The sequence below is a fragment of the Colletes gigas genome, unplaced genomic scaffold, assembly GCF_013123115.1.
Source record: "Colletes gigas isolate AHSC1104 unplaced genomic scaffold, ASM1312311v1 Colletes_gigas_Sc00005, whole genome shotgun sequence".
Taxonomy (NCBI): Eukaryota; Metazoa; Arthropoda; class Insecta; order Hymenoptera; family Colletidae; genus Colletes; species Colletes gigas.
In genome coordinates this window covers 3881030-3896570 of record NW_025106634.1, presented here as the reverse complement: position 1 = coordinate 3896570, position 15541 = coordinate 3881030, and the positions used below count along the sequence as shown (strand labels likewise).

At 47.8% G+C, this 15541-nt stretch overlaps 1 protein-coding gene across 2 annotated transcripts in view; it reads right to left on the bottom strand.

The window, feature by feature from the left end:
- Nucleotides 1-15541, bottom strand: part of LOC122395316 (serine/threonine-protein phosphatase 4 regulatory subunit 1-like) — a 141581-nt gene that overhangs the window by 122936 nt on the left and 3104 nt on the right. Inside the window, exon 1 of one of the 2 annotated variants that reach the window (XM_043392762.1) lies at nt 1171-1327. The exons of the other annotated variant lie outside the window; for it this stretch is intronic. The gene's annotated coding sequence lies outside the window, so the exon portion shown is untranslated. Of the gene's footprint in view, nt 1-1170; nt 1328-15541 lie in introns of those variants that run through there. 2 annotated transcript variants of the gene reach the window in all.

Here is a 15541-nt window from a genome sequence, read left to right as displayed (position 1 = left end):
TTTCCCACCACCGAGCCCTGTGACCACGAAAGATTTCACAGCGGCTAAAACCAACGGAAAATCGAGGGTGCGTTTTTCGATACACGCAATTAGAGGGGTTGAAGAGCGAGGCTAAGGATCCCGCGACGCTCGCGTGCCTCGATTTTTCTTGGACGACGGAACAAAGGACGAAAGGTGGAAAACCGCGAGGCTACGAAATAGATCAATAACAAGCCATTACGGGCTCTTGGAAGCATCAAAGGGGCATCGAGCGCCCCGGAGAGGTTGTACCAACGTAAATCCTTCAGCGTCGAAATCAATTCGTTTGCTAATTACCGTTGTCTCGCGCGGAAAGAAAGGAATAAGAAGAAAAGCGTCGCGACAAAGCGGACAGATCGATAAACGGGGGTGGTTCTTCGCGGACCATCCCGCTTTCGCCCCCAAACAAAAGGAATCGACAGGTTTTTCCTTTCGCCACGCCTAATTTCCCAGCCGCGAAATAATCCATTTTGTTCGCCGGTGGCTGATTGTTTAACCCCCTTTTCGGCAGGTTTTCCCATCGATTTTCCACTCTTTCGTCCTCCTGGCCTTTTTTTTCTCGCCCTCTCTCGCCTCCCCCCCACCCCCACCTCTCTCTCTTTTTCTCTCATCCCTCGACCCCCCGGAGGCGTTTCATTAGCCGCGATGAGAACATTTGTTTCCGTCGATGTTTCGCGGCAGCTTGTCGCTTTTGATTTTTCTTCCCCCTTTATTCCCGCGTTTCCTTTTTTCGGTGCTTTTCACGCATCCGCCGGGGCGAGAGAGAGAGAGAGAGAAAAAACGAAAAAAAAAAAGGTAGAAAGGACGAGAAAGAACTTTAAATATTTACTTACGCAATTAACCGGTCGAGCAAAACTCTCGTTTATCGTCGTTTCGCCGTTACTCGTACGCGAGCATCGCGGATATTACGCAACCGCCGTCACCGATCGCAAGTGGTCGCGCAGACCAGATTTTCGTGTCACGTTTTCTCGGGCTACGGGTAAATACGAGCTAATAATTCGTACGAGTAACGGGAATCTCGACGTTACGCAATCGTGGTAATTCCTTGCGAAACGATATCGTGCCAAATGTAATTATTTTCGATATTTCTAGTTTCCAAAAAAAAAAAAATGATACACGATCGAAATATCTTTCCGCTCGAAATAATCTCACCTTTCCAGGCCCGCGAAACGGTCCAACGGTTTCTTCATGTATCCACGTGATTCCGTCGTCACAATAAACATATTTCTTTGCGCCAGTCTCGGACAAAGGGTCCCGCACTCGCATTTTTTTAATCACACGTTTACTATGCGCGAAACTATCACAGGGCAGAGTTCTCGACGATCACAAGAACGACTCGGGATTGCGATCGACGATGTCCATTGGCGTACCACCGGGTCGCTGGTTTCTTTTCGGGAAAATGGTTACTGGCCGGCGAGATGGATCCTTACGCCGGCATTTTACGACATCCTTCGAGCCGAAACGGCCATGCGTGGCCGGCAAGATCCTCGCCGCCTTTTCCGCGTTTTACCGGCCGCGTCACACCGCAATTTCACACAGAAACGGGCCCGTCCACGTTTTCGAACGTTTTTTCGACGCGTGTCCGGTCCCCGGGGTGTCGACGTTTCGCGACCAAAATCCATACGCGATCCCCCGGGTTGCTCGTGCCCGTCTCGCCGATACACGAGAATCCTTCTCGCCTTGAACTTCAACTCTCTCGCGTCCATTTTACCATTCATTGCTCCGTGCGCCCGTAACGTCGACGAGAACTTCCTCCGAGGCGAAACTACGCGACACACAAATTCGATCGAGATATCACCCGCGAAGGGTCCTCTCCGCGTCCGATCAGCATGGCACTTTTTCACTTAACCGTCCCTCCGGGCGTTTGCGCCCGGCGATCGTCGAACTCCCTCGCGCCGAGACTTCAGGAAACGACGATCCGTAGGACCGCAGCATCCTTCGTCGTTCTCCGCCCCCCCCCCTCAAGATAAAAAAAAAAAAAGGAAAAGAAAGAAGGGGCGCCGCGGGAACGCCTTGGCGACGTCCGACGTCGTTTCTCGCGGTCGTACACCGTGCGTGGCCCCGCGACTCGACGACGGTCGTCGACGTGGTCGCGCGGAAACCGGGGGGCACCGGATGAAAAGTTTTGCGCCGGGAACGCGGACTCGTCGACTGATAAATCTGCATTTAGCGTGGCGGCCTTCACGTACACGCCGGGCTCTCGCCAGCTCCGCCAAAGGCATGATTGGTCTGCGTGTCGGTGCCCCCCACCACCCCCTCCGCCGCCCCCCAGGGGCGGACAGCCAAGGCAGAGCGCCGTCGCCGTCTTTCCGAACGACGGAGGCGCCACCAAGCGGCACCGACGCCGACGCCGACGCCCGCCACCGATCGATAGTCACCGACCGTCGTCGACGACGAGGACAACGACGCCGGCGACCACCACGCGACTAGACTCCACATCGCCGATCCGGTTTAGTCGGTCTCCGTTCCCTGTCTCGAGTTTCAGCGCGCCGCCACCCGCACAGTGGTCCCCCGGAACAGGAGGGAAAAATAAAATAAACAAATTCCCGAAAGTGTCGATTCGCTCGGTATCCGACAATGATTTTGCTGTGAGAATGAGCATGGTTTAGCGCTTCTAAAATCTGGAGAACGATGGCGGGTGTCCACGAGGTCTCGAAGAACGGTCGTGGAGTAAGGAAAATATTTGTAATATTTCATATTATCGAATACTAGAACCTATCGAACACTAAAATTCCGGAAGTTTGTCGAAATTCGGGAACCAAATCGAAGCTTGAATTTTACTGTTTACGGCGCTGTAAAGATTGTACGATTTGTTTCGCCCCTCGAACGGCGACTCGAACGAGATCGACCAAGGGGGTCAACAGGTAGGAGACTCGAGCTAAAACTTAGTTTACGTTTTAACAAAGTTGTAAAACTTCAAAGTTTAACAATATTGAACATTTTTACGGTGTTGGATCGTTCCGAGGGCTTTTAGGAATATTTCCCAGGAACGTTGAAGCGAACGTTATAAATATTATGCGCCATCGAGGAACTATTCTCGCTTAGCAACGAAGATGCGCTCCACGTGATTTCTCTATCATCTGGTTCGTGTATCGTTTAAGGCCGGAACTTAAAGTCGCTATCACTTTCCGAAGTAGAAACGATAATATTGATGAAACAGTAGGAACTTGTACGTACGAATTGTATGAAATGATTCGGATTAGGGAAAATCGTGACTTAAGAGAGATGTTCTAATTTCAAAAGGGAATCGATTAACGGATTCACGTATGAATAAATCATCGTTACGAATTATACACGAGAAACTTCAATCAACGAAGTCTCGACCCTTCGCTGATGGAAAATATCTAGGCTAAGTTCAAATTAGGAACAACCGGAAAATAGACCAACGGATCTCGAGGAAATATTTAACGAAACGCCATCTCTGGGATGAGAGAGGTCCATACGCTTTATAAATTCGAATATCAAGTAAAATCGTACGATGTCTTGTACGAAAAATCGCAGAATGGGCCCCTGATAGATTGTGCAAGCCGGAGATCCTGCGAGGGAGATGCCCGCGGGTCGTTCCCCTTCTGGCAGCCAGCCGCCAAATCCGTTACGGTCAAAACGAACGGACTCTCGTTTCTTCGTTACTATCGATTAAATACGGAATCGCAACGACGCAGTATCTCCCGTAAATACAAACAAGTCGCACGGGATTCGATCGATATTTATACTTTTACGACCACGCCTTCGATAGTCATTATCAATTCCACGCGAGCGACAACTATCGTCGATGGAAATTCCTTATGCTTTAGCGGCCTTTTTGTACATTGGATGTTTCAATTTTTTTTTTAAATTATTAATTTCCACTTTGGTCGATCGAAGACCAAGCGTTCGCGAATGAAAGAATTGGATGTTTTACGGTTGGCGTGGAGCGGCCCGCATGGATCCATTCGGTTTTAAATTTCGTTGCGATGAAAAGGTCGCCTGTCCGTTGGTTTAAGGGTTAAACGCGAGCCGTCGAACGGTCGTTGGGAGGAGGTTTTTCGCGCGCGCCTCCGGCGAGCACACCGTGGCCGCGATAAGGGTGGAGGCAGCTCTTTTTCTTTCTCGTACTCGTCAGCGTACGCATCGCGCGTAATGCGAACCGGATGGAAGGGGTGGGGAGGGCCCAGGAAGAGAGTGAACGAGAGTGAAAAAAAAAAAAAAAAAAAGTAACAGGGAGGAAGCGAGAGAGAAAAAGGACGAGCAAGGAGGAAGGGAGGCGCGAGCGGAGGCGCACGGAGAAAGGAAAAACAGATGTAGAGCAGCGAGAGACCGCGTTCGAAGGGAAAAAGACGAGCGACGGGCGAAAGAACGGGCCGTGGAATAAGGAGAGGGACTGCCGGATAAGAAAAGTCATCACGGTCAGTGCGCGCGCCGCGCCACACTACGCCACGCCGCGCCACGCCACGCCACGTCGTCATTCATTGATTGCATCGTGGCGTGCGGTCTGCCGTGGCGAGCGTAGGTACGCTTTACGTCGCTAATGCGCACCGGATGAAAGGAGAAAGGGAGAAGAAACGTACGAACAAAGAAACGAGGGGAGACGGAGGAAAGTCTACGAAGAGGAAGGCGCGCTTTGTCAGAAACACGTACAACGGGGCTTTCCCTTTCTCCGTCTACAATTTTCCCCGACGCGAAACCGGCCTCGGTTAAACGCTTAAGGAGGTTTCGATACCGGAATCAATAAGGTTACAAGTATTTTACAATCTCTGCGAACGAAACAGAGAAACGCAGTTTAAAGAAAAGTAAGAGTCGGATGGCGATTTAAGTATAGGCATGTTTCCCCAAGAGATCTATCGAACCTCCAGCGTCGGCAGCGACCCCCTTCGAAAACAAATTGTACCGAGATCGTTCGACAAACTTACAAATGCCGGATGATTAATTGTAGTGTATTCGCCCACCGTGCATACCGAAAATTAATTATTCCGTGAAATTTATATTGAAATATGGCGACAGATAAAGTCTTAGATTATTGGTGTTGGATTTACACCGAAATTGTAAAACAAGGGGTTGAATCTGTAGAGCTGTTGGCATGTCCCAACAAGAAAATATAATTCGTGGATCTCGTTAAACTTCCTCAGCGAGCTTCACAGTCGGCGATCCAAATGAAATAATACACTTCTGTTATATTCTTTAAGCCGACTCGAAAGCTGGTTTTATGATATAACGTAGCACGCGCGAGTGCTTTGTTATTGTTCACGCACGAAGTTCAAGCGCGTTCATTGAGGCCGTTCCGGCGGCAACAATATAAATTTCGCTGGCTGTTTCGCGCGAAAGAATAACGTCGATCGTTCGAATGGAAAAATGAATGCACGCGGTGGCGAGAGAAAAAGAGCTCGAGATAAGTCATCACGGTCACCAGCCACAGCCACGTCACGGCACGCAGTCAGTCATTCATTGATTGTATCATAGAATAGTGAGCGTACGCTGCGCAGTGTCGTAACACGTCGTGCACGTAAACTCGCGTGGCGTCATGAGCGGAAGAGAGTCGCGACCACGACGTGGGTGGGGAGGGGGGAAAGAGTGCGGAATACCTAGCATACACCGACGACTAAATATCGCGAATCATTTTACGCACGATACCGAGCAACGATATCTGTGTCTGCACATGGGAAAGTATTCGTTTCCCTGCGAAACTGCATCTTCCACTTTTCGTCCGGATTGAAATTTCAACGTAGTTTTTTATAATAAAAAATTAACCATTAAACCTGGATTTCAGACACGATAATTCGCTTTTGCTACTCATAATTGTTATACGAACGATTTGAAATTGATGGGAAAATTAAGATATATAAATTCGTTTGAAACGTTTCAAAGATGATTTATAGTAATTCTGGCAAAGAGTTAAGCGTAATTTATACAAAACTGAAAGGAAATATGAGAATCTGAATGAGTAGTAATAATTTGCTCCACGATTTAAGAGATTGTTAAAAAGTCGAGTGGCGACAGTTAGGAAAAAATCGACGAGAAATAACACATCGTAATCCGGTGTAATTTTTTTTAAACGCGCAACAAGGAGAAGCGGGAATAAGCGGTTATTCTCGCCGACATAAAAATCCTTTATCTAATTTCGCGCGTCACGGTGGCATCTGGTGGCTTTTAAAATAACAACTAGCGAAAAAAGTTTGCGAGGTTTTGTCCACCGGAGTTGAATAAAGGGCGGTTTTATTTCCTGTTTTTCTGTCTTGCTTTGGACGATTTAAAATTAAAATACAATCGGTCAGCTGGGGTAATCTACGATGTAATAGTAGTATGCAATATTGTAAAACATCGCGAAATTAGGCTTTGAAGCGCGATCGACATAACGAGTCTAACGATACGTTGATCGAGAGCGGCTGGTCGACCGTTGAAGAGTCAGACGTGGATACGGAGAACGAAAGAGGAGGAGAGAAGTAGGTCTAATTAAGAGACGTAAGTTTATTAAACTCCGGGCTTAAAATAGCGGGCGACACACTGCCCAGGAATGTAAGGACAGTCCGGTTTTATTGCCGGTCGGGTCTCTAAGATTAATTCGCGCGTACTTTTCTAGCGTTGGTCGTACGAGAAACGATCACGGATCGAAGAAATCGCGGCCGTTCCGCGGGAAAATCGCTCGCCGAGGGCCCTCTTGTCTGGCGGCGAAAATTGGAACGGGCCGATCGATCGATTCCGCGAAATTGTCTGGCTCGTGAAGCGCTCGTCGGCACTCACGGAAGAGGAAAAAAAAAAGAGAAAAAGGGCCGAAGCGTAAGACCGATCGATTACCAGTCGTGTCTGAATTTAGGTTAACCGAAGGATCGCGAGACACCACGGCGGAGAGAGAAGACGCCGAGGGAAGCTGTCCGCGATAAAAACGTCAAGGGAGGGGGGGGGACTGTTCGCGCGAAACTTTTCTATTATTCACCCGCGGACGTACTAGTGCTTCTAGTAGACGATATTTTCGATAATCGGGTCGCAGATCGCCGATATGTCACCGGGCTTTCCATGAATAAATTAACGGTGGATAAAAATTGTTTGGCCATCGGCCCCCGCGAACGATCGGTTTCGTAAACCCTGCCACGTAATCGTCGATTTGTCCGTAGAGAAACACGACGGAGCGTAGCGTGGCGGGTAGGTATCAACGCAGAAACGGCGACCACGAGGGTCAGGATTAAATATAACCGTGGCTCGAGCTATTTATAAAGATTAACTTGTTGGCGAGATAACGAAGGAGGAGATGGAGACAACGGTGCTAAATTGTCGCAACAATTGCGCGGGAACCGGCGCATTCCAGGGACGAAATTTCTCGTGCCGTTTCGAGCTTTGACCTCGATCCCGTCCGCTCTTTCGTCAGACGACGCCGTTAAATCCGACGGGGGGGAGAGGGGGAGGGTTGAAGCTTTAAAAATACACGAAATGACGTTCGGGAGTCGCGCAGGGGGCGATCGATTTACCCGGCTACGCGTTTGACGTGGTCGAAAATGACGTAATTACTTCGCGACGGAATAACTTTGTGCCGTCTCGACGATCGTGGGTCGACCGAACGCCGTTCGCCATTGTGGTGGGAAAACGTCGTAACGTATATTTCCTGTAACGATTGTTTAACTGGTGAAAGTATCTTTGGACGATTCTACGGGTCGATGTTACCGAAATAAAAATTTACGGTGAACGAGGCAGCAGGTCTTGTAATATACATATTTGGACGCTCGATGGGGGGCTACATAGGGCACTGCAATCATCGAAGAACCGTGAACGTTTAGATTATTGGCGTAACGCGTCGAGTGGCGCGCTAAATTTAATGAAACGATCGACTGCGTTTCGATCATACCGCCTCGTCGTATGCTCAACGACTGGTAATCGAATCTTAATCTCTTCGTAAATTACGAACCAGAGACACGAACAGTGAAATGTTGATCTGTTTTAAATTGACAAAAAAAAAAATGCATTTTATCCTGGGGCAAACCAGAATTTTACTCGCTAACGAGTGTTTATCAACCGGTCTTGATAATTCGAGTTTGGGTTAACGGGCGGTGCACGATTTTCCTTCGAGACGCCTGGAACGCTACGCTGCGGCGTCTGGAATTTTATTTACACTGCGCACCCACATACGGAATGCATATACAGGGAACGACACACAGGCGACACGTGCCTAAAAAGGAGGCGAGGAATGCCAGGCTCGTCCATTGAGGAGCTAGTTTCCACATTTACACGCGGTGCCTAATCGGACGACCGGCTACGAAAAAGTAAAATAAAAGGAGGAACAAAAGGCCGGGGGACCCAGTGCGCGTCGACGTTCGCACGCGAGAGACCTGCGCGCGTGTTCGTTCCGAGAGGCCAAAGGGGACACGCACCAAGAGAGAGAAAGATAGTGAGGAGAGAGGAGAGAAAAAAAAAGAGAGAAAAGCGAGGGTGGCGAAGAGAAAGGTGTTACGACACATCCTTGGTCGTTATCTCATCCCCCCTAAAGACACCTGATAACACACCAGCTGTACACGCTCCTATGCACGGCGGTACTTTCACGTTGCATTCACGGCGACCGTCCATTCTCTTCGGCCCGGATTTGATTAATGGAACCATCGAGCGGTTCTTCGAATAATACGGCCCCGCACGCGGCACGATTTGTCGTACAAAATGGAACACCAGGAAAAATTCATCGAGACGATTTTCATTTAAAATAACACGTACGAACGACTCCAACTTGTTAAACATTCGTTATCGCTGGTTTGGGAATTGCAGCCAAATTTAAAAATAAATTGATTTTTTATAGAAGATTTAGGTCACTGTTACAGTTCTAAATGAATGCCATTATCTAATTTTTGTTTTTAATTGAATTGTTCTTTTTGCAGTTTTCCAAGACGATAATAAATTTTGAAACAATCTCTATTGGATATGGTGGGAGAAATAAAGTAAAACTATTTTAAATTAAAACTTGATAATTGGCTTTATTTAAAGCAGACAGAGATTGTGTCTTTACTCAACGAGAGAAACTAAAAGACTAAACGTCGTGAACGAAAATTCGTCACGCATTCGTAGACCCTCTTGGGCCCTATCTCGCTTACAAGGGGAGGTCATACCCTGTCAACCTGGGATTTCAACCAAATTTGGCAGAGTTGTTGGGGCTGATGTCCAAACGCATTCTGTAAAATACTAGACGTTTATGGCCAGCCATTTTGTTAAAAAATGGCATTAAAGTTTAAGATTTCGAAGTTGTCGGATCGACGTTTTTTTTTTTTTAAATTGTAGGTCTCGAAGAGGGGAACACAAAAGTCCAATACATTTTTGCCGTAACATCAATAGTTTAAACAAAAATTTGAGTTTTTGTGACGGGATAAATGCATATGTACCGTGTAGTTGGAGCGTATTTTCAACAGTCATGGTAGCCGTGGAGTTAGCGTCGAGGAATTCGGGTTGGAAGACTGGGGTTCGTGTCCCCGGAACTAGAACATTTTGTTTTTTTTCTTTTCTTCGCTTATTTTTGAATTTTTATTTATTTTTAATTTTAATTTTTAATATCATGGAAAAAGATGGCTGTTACAAATAAATAAAATACTATTATGGTTATAAATGTTTATTTTCACACATACTTACAAACATATTCTCATATATATTTACATCTCACGTATAAATAAATACAAAAATTAGATATTTATTTCATACGGGTTTCGCAATGCATTGTATGATTTTTATCATAAAAACAGGAAAAACATAATGGTTTCATACACCAAGCGCATGTTATAAATGCTTGTTCTGTACAGCATTTTTTATTTCTTAGGTCGTGTGGAAAACATACTTGATTCACGTTACAAAAGATTTCTTTTTTATGATTCGGAGGGGTGAGTTTAGACGCATACCATGCATATTTAATCATGTCGGTAAAAATTGGAGCAGATAATTGATAATGGATTATGGAATGTAATTTTATTATATCCTGTCTATTGGTTAATTCTCTGTTTTCGCGGATTAATGTTAGGGCGTTTTGGAGTCTTGAAAGAAAGTTCTTAACCTGTCTAAAAAAATACACGTCACACGGTTGGCAAATGGGTGTACATTTTGGTGGTATCACTTTTAACGTGCAGGTAGCCATATTTTTATCTTCCGGATCATAAAAGATCCTGTCATATAATGCTGGATTTGTTTGTCCACCCCACGAATCGATGACTAATAAGAATTTATTTGCTTTTACGTAAGGTTTTAATATATTTTCCAAAAATAATTGATAGGTATCAGATTGCAATTTCCCTGACTTTGTGCAAGTGACATGTACATTGCCTAATTCCTCTTCTTGTTTTCGAACATCTACTGCTACCCGTGGTCCAAAAAATGCTGTACAGAACAAGCATTTATAACATGCGCGTGGTGTATGAAACCATTATGTTTTTCCTGTTTTTATGATAAAAATCATACAATGCATTGCGAAACCCGTATGAAATAAATATCTAATTTTTGTATTTATTTATACGTGAGATGTAAATATATATGAGAATATGTTTGTAAGTATGTGTGAAAATAAACATTTATAACCATAATAGTATTTTATTTATTTGTAACAGCCATCTTTTTCCATGATATTAAAAATTAAAATTAAAAATAAATAAAAATTCAAAAATAAGCGAAGAAAAGAAAAAAAACAAAATGTTCTAGTTCCGGGGACACGAACCCCAGTCTTCCAACCCGAATTCCTCGACGCTAACTCCACGGCTACCATGACTGTTGAAAATACGCTCCAACTATACGGTACATATGCATTTATCCCGTCACAAAAACTCAAATTTTTGTTTAAACTATTGATGTTACGGCAAAAATGAATTGGACTTTTGTGTTCCCCTCTTCGAGACCTACAATTTAAAAAAAAAAAAACGTCGATCCGACAACTTCGAAATCTTAAACTTTAATGCCATTTTTTAACAAAATGGCTGGTCATAAACGTCTAGTATTTTACAGAATGCGTTTGGACATCAGCCCCAACAACTCTGCTAAATTTGATTGAAATCCCAGGTTGACAGGGTATGACCTCCCCTTGTTAGACTAAACAGCAACTGTGATCAAAGAAACACAGCTGCATGCTCTCGACTCGAAACTTGAGAGTCGAATATATACCAGGATATCCGGTCGATAATTTTTGTTAATAAATCAACAATCTCAAATAAAAAATATTCTGAGAAAAGGTTGAATCTCGAATCGCGTTATCGACGATATTGTTTCTCTGTCACGACCGGCGTCGCGTACGTGAACGCAAGGTTGACTGGGGGCTCTCGAAAGTCACGTATACGGTAATAATCACGCGATCACGTATCGGTAAACGGATCGAAAGAACGTACCCCCGAAAGTCGAGCGCGTCGCGACCGCCGGAACGGGAGACGCCCGTAAACTTCCGGTTTCGTTCGTAGGGCGCGGTGCCGCGCGGCGTTTTAAACGGTTTTCGAGACTCGCTCGAGACAGAAACGAGATAGAAACCGGAGATTCCTGCGGTGAAAGGGATCGAGGTTAGACGCGATAGAGAAACGAACGTCGCGCGGAGTACCGGAACCTAACAGACATCCAGGACTCGAAACGTTTTCGGTGAGATAAAGGTTGGATGCGTGCACCTTTGATCCGTGTCCCTTTGAGGGGCGACTGAATGGTCGTAGTGGGGCGGCACTTTAGTTTCACAGTGGTTGTCCCAGTGCCCTTGTGTGCGGTCGAAAAATTAGCTAGATTGTTTTTTTTTTCCTTTCTACTCTCGTTCTCTCTGCTCGTTTCTCCCCGCGTGGCCAAAAGCGAACCGAAGGGCTCGTCGGGAGGGAGGAGGGTTTTCCATCGAACGTTTGGGCCAAGGCCGGGGCTGTCGGAGGAAGAGGAGAGATGGAATAGTGGCGAGAGGCGGAGAAGGGTGCGTTTACATCGAGCTTTTCCGTTTCCGAGGTATCCATCGATCCCTCCGCGAACGAGTTTTGTAACCCAATCAAAACTTTCCCCAGTGCCGTAATAAAGTCCCTCAAAGGGTTATCTCGATATTTCCCGATCGGGTAAGGCGTTTTGCGCTTATCCGCGACTGAGTAACCCAAGGAACGCGAACAATGGCTCCCGTTGAACGTGGATTATCAGAGTGTATACAGAGGCGGAATCGATTCGACTTCCGCGGCAGCGAAGCGGAAACATCGGCTACGATCGGGGGAATCGCGAGACGGTCCCGTCGAGGCGATCCAAACGCGACGGAAAAGACGCTCGATGAAAGTCGACGAAGAAAATCTTGTCCTCGACTCCGTTCTCCATCTATGTACCCGTTGCACGGGACCGCGGAGGATGAGCTCTGCTTTTAAGGCGAAATCTGCTGCCCGCTACCGACAGCTCGAAACAATGCCATCGAGATGGGTCTCTGGGAACGATACAGGGGCAAAGAAACCAGTACCGCGGTCGTCATCTACGATGTCGCGTCCTTCCCGGAGGTCCATGTGATGGAACGCGGAAGCGGCGTCCAAGATCGACGTCGTTTCTCGTCGTGTTACCGTGAGTTCTACCTCCCACCGCGTTTCTACGATTTTCACAGTTCCCGACCGACAACTCTAACCGCGAAGACCAGTCCTATTATCATTACTAACACGTTCGTTGGTAGAAACTTTCAAACGCGAAATAAAAATTGAAAAATAGAGAATCTACGAATATATCGCGTTCAGTAATTTACTGGGAAAGCGTGGCGTTGCATGTTACCCGACGATCGTCCTGTCGGGTCGTCGCAAGGGCACGTAAAGGTAGAAATTCCAGGCTGCGACCTATGATCTTTCCCGAACTTGTGACCCAAATTTTTTCCAACTACGTGTTCTCTCGTCATTTTTTTTTTTCGATCTTACGTGTTGAGTTCGAGCGACAGAAAAAAAAATCGATATTTTAAGGTGCACGCGGTGAAAGGTCAGCGCGCGAGTCGCGAGGTCCAGTTACGCGGGAGGGTTAAGAAATCACTGGCCCCCGAGCGCGCGTCATCCTCGTAATTCGTTCCGCGATCGATGAATCCTGACGGGGGTCGACGGGCGCCTTTTTACGCGCGTTTTTTCCGCCCGTTCCGCGGATCGATAAGCGGGTGTCGTTTATCAAATTCGTCGGCGGGTTGAGGGGGAGGGGGCTGGTCGTGGGAAAACGTTTTTAATTAGCCGCGAGCGCGGAAAAGCGACGAGAGCGGCCGGCGTAACACCGGGAAACGGAACGGGCGCGGAAAAGAAGGGAAAACTTCGACTCGTTATCCGGGCACGATATAACGGGTCTGGGTGGGTGGGGGACGAGGAGGAGGCGGATGGAGAAAGGAAATCGATACGGAAGAAGAGCGAGAAAGGTCGAAGATGAAAGTAAAGAGAGGGAGGGAAGGACAGAGAGAAGAGAAGCGGACTCGCGCTCGTTTCTCCTTACTCGTTAGTCACGGCCTCGTCTTTATGAATGGGTTCGCTCGTGGCTTACGAGGAATCGTACTATCTCTACTACCGCCACTTTCTCGCTCTCTTTCCCTTTCTCTAACGGGGTGTCAGACACCGTCCTTCTTCGGAGGGGGCGGAGGAGGGCGGACGGGCGGCGAGGGAGGGAGCTGTTCCTGCGAACCCTTACACAGAGGCAGCGACAATGGAAGGCGGCCGCGAATCGATCGTATTACCTCGCAACCGCCGCCGCGCGTCCGGCGTCCGGCGTCGTCGTCGACGTCGTTGTCCGTTTGCGAAGGTCGTAACGCTTACGAAACAGGAAAACCGGGTGGAGGGGAGGGACGTGGAGTGACGTCGAGAACGATTTTCCCGTGGCGATAATCTCGAGTCGACCGGGGGCATAGATTCGCGAACCCTTCTTCTGCGACAGATAGGATAAGCAAACGATGACAAAATGTCCGTGGGGCTCCGTGGAAAATATTCTAACGTCGTTCCGGGCGTGCAATAAATCAACCGTTTCCCGGTCTCCGGGACCAACGCGTTCGAAACGAGATCCTCGACCGTACCACGGAGTTCTCTGTTTTTTCACGCGATCGTGGAGCCGCGATATCGCGCGATGGGCGCGCGCTACCCTCGACAGGGCGCGGCCGATTCTCGATCGCGTCTTGCCGTGGCGGAGGAAGACACGAAGGACGGTGGAAGAGGGGTCGAAGACCGAGGAGGAGACGACCAGGAGGGCGCGGAGGTACCCACGGGGTGCTTTTATCATTCGTATCGCCGGGCCTATTTCGAAGCCCGAAGCCTTTTTGCCGTTTCGTAGGTCCGACGGGCGCATCTCTGCAACGCGAGACGCGCGTCGGAACGGAGACAGAATTACGGTTGCCGCTTGTACGCGAACGCGAAAGAGAATAAGAAGTCGTGGGGATGCTGGAGGAGAGGCGACGGGGGACGGGGAAGACGAAGCCGCTGGTTCAGAGCGGAGACGAGGGAGGTCCGGATGGTATTCGAGGAATGTCATATAATAATCGGGCCGCCATTCGAGCGTCCGTTCTGACGACAGGCGGCGCCACCGCTCGGTTCGACTCGCCTTGGTCGTCGCGACCGCTACGACAGAGGGTGAACCGATAGGCTCGCGAGCAAACGAAGAGGGGGGGGATAACGAACTTTCGAGATGAATTGGGTCGAAAGCATCGCGATTTTTCAACTGCTTTGTTCGCTCGAGGGGTGTTCGAACTGCATAATTTTGATCGATTCGATTTTCGAAGAATCCTTTTCATTAAATTTCGCGTTGGAGGGGCTCAAATTTGAAAGCGCCACGGGAAAATGGTGGCGAGAAGATAGGTATAAAAAAACACATCGGAGACTGGGGCATCGAAACTTGTCCGAGCTCGTAAATACAGGAAATCGATTCTACGAGAAATCGTAACACGTACGGGCCGTTTAACGCTAAATACAGTTATGGTCGTTTCTTCGGCTGAAGACTGTGCCCCTTGGTGACCTTTGACTACCGTATCCCCGGCTACAGAGACAGGTCTCCAGCAGAGGAGAAACGCGTATCGTTCCGGGCACATCCGGTCTTGGGATTCGATTCACGCGAGCCGAGAATGTGCCTTCGTAGCCTCGAATGCGAATTTAATAAAGAGAATAAATCACTTTAATGTAACGCGCCGGCACGTCGCTACGGAACGAAGGGGTGACGGGAGCTAAGGGGGTAGAGAAATTCAACGACGATGGGAGGGGAGGGCGAGCGAGCAAGTTAGAGAGAGAAAGAGAGAGAGAGAACGAGAAATGGGGGGGAGAACGGGCGAAAAAAACCGGTATTTTTGCGTCGAGCACGGAGGGGTGCATTTCGTTGCGATTATAAAAGCCGGGCAACCCCCGGTGTGTCTAGACGACGTGGCCTCCTATCAAAAACAGACCACCGAACTGAAAAGGCTGAAAGGGCAAGGAACTCCTCACAATGCCAAGAAATTAAAGTTTCTCTGTATATCCACCTATACTCGTCCTATGCCTCTTCCTCTCCCTGCTTTCGTCTTTCTTTTTTTCCTGTTCTTTATACGTCGCCTATCCTCCTCGACCGATGTCGACGTCGTACCGGGAGAGGAGGGGGGGAAAGCAGAAGAAAAAAAAAAAGAGAAAGAGATCACTTTGCCGATAAA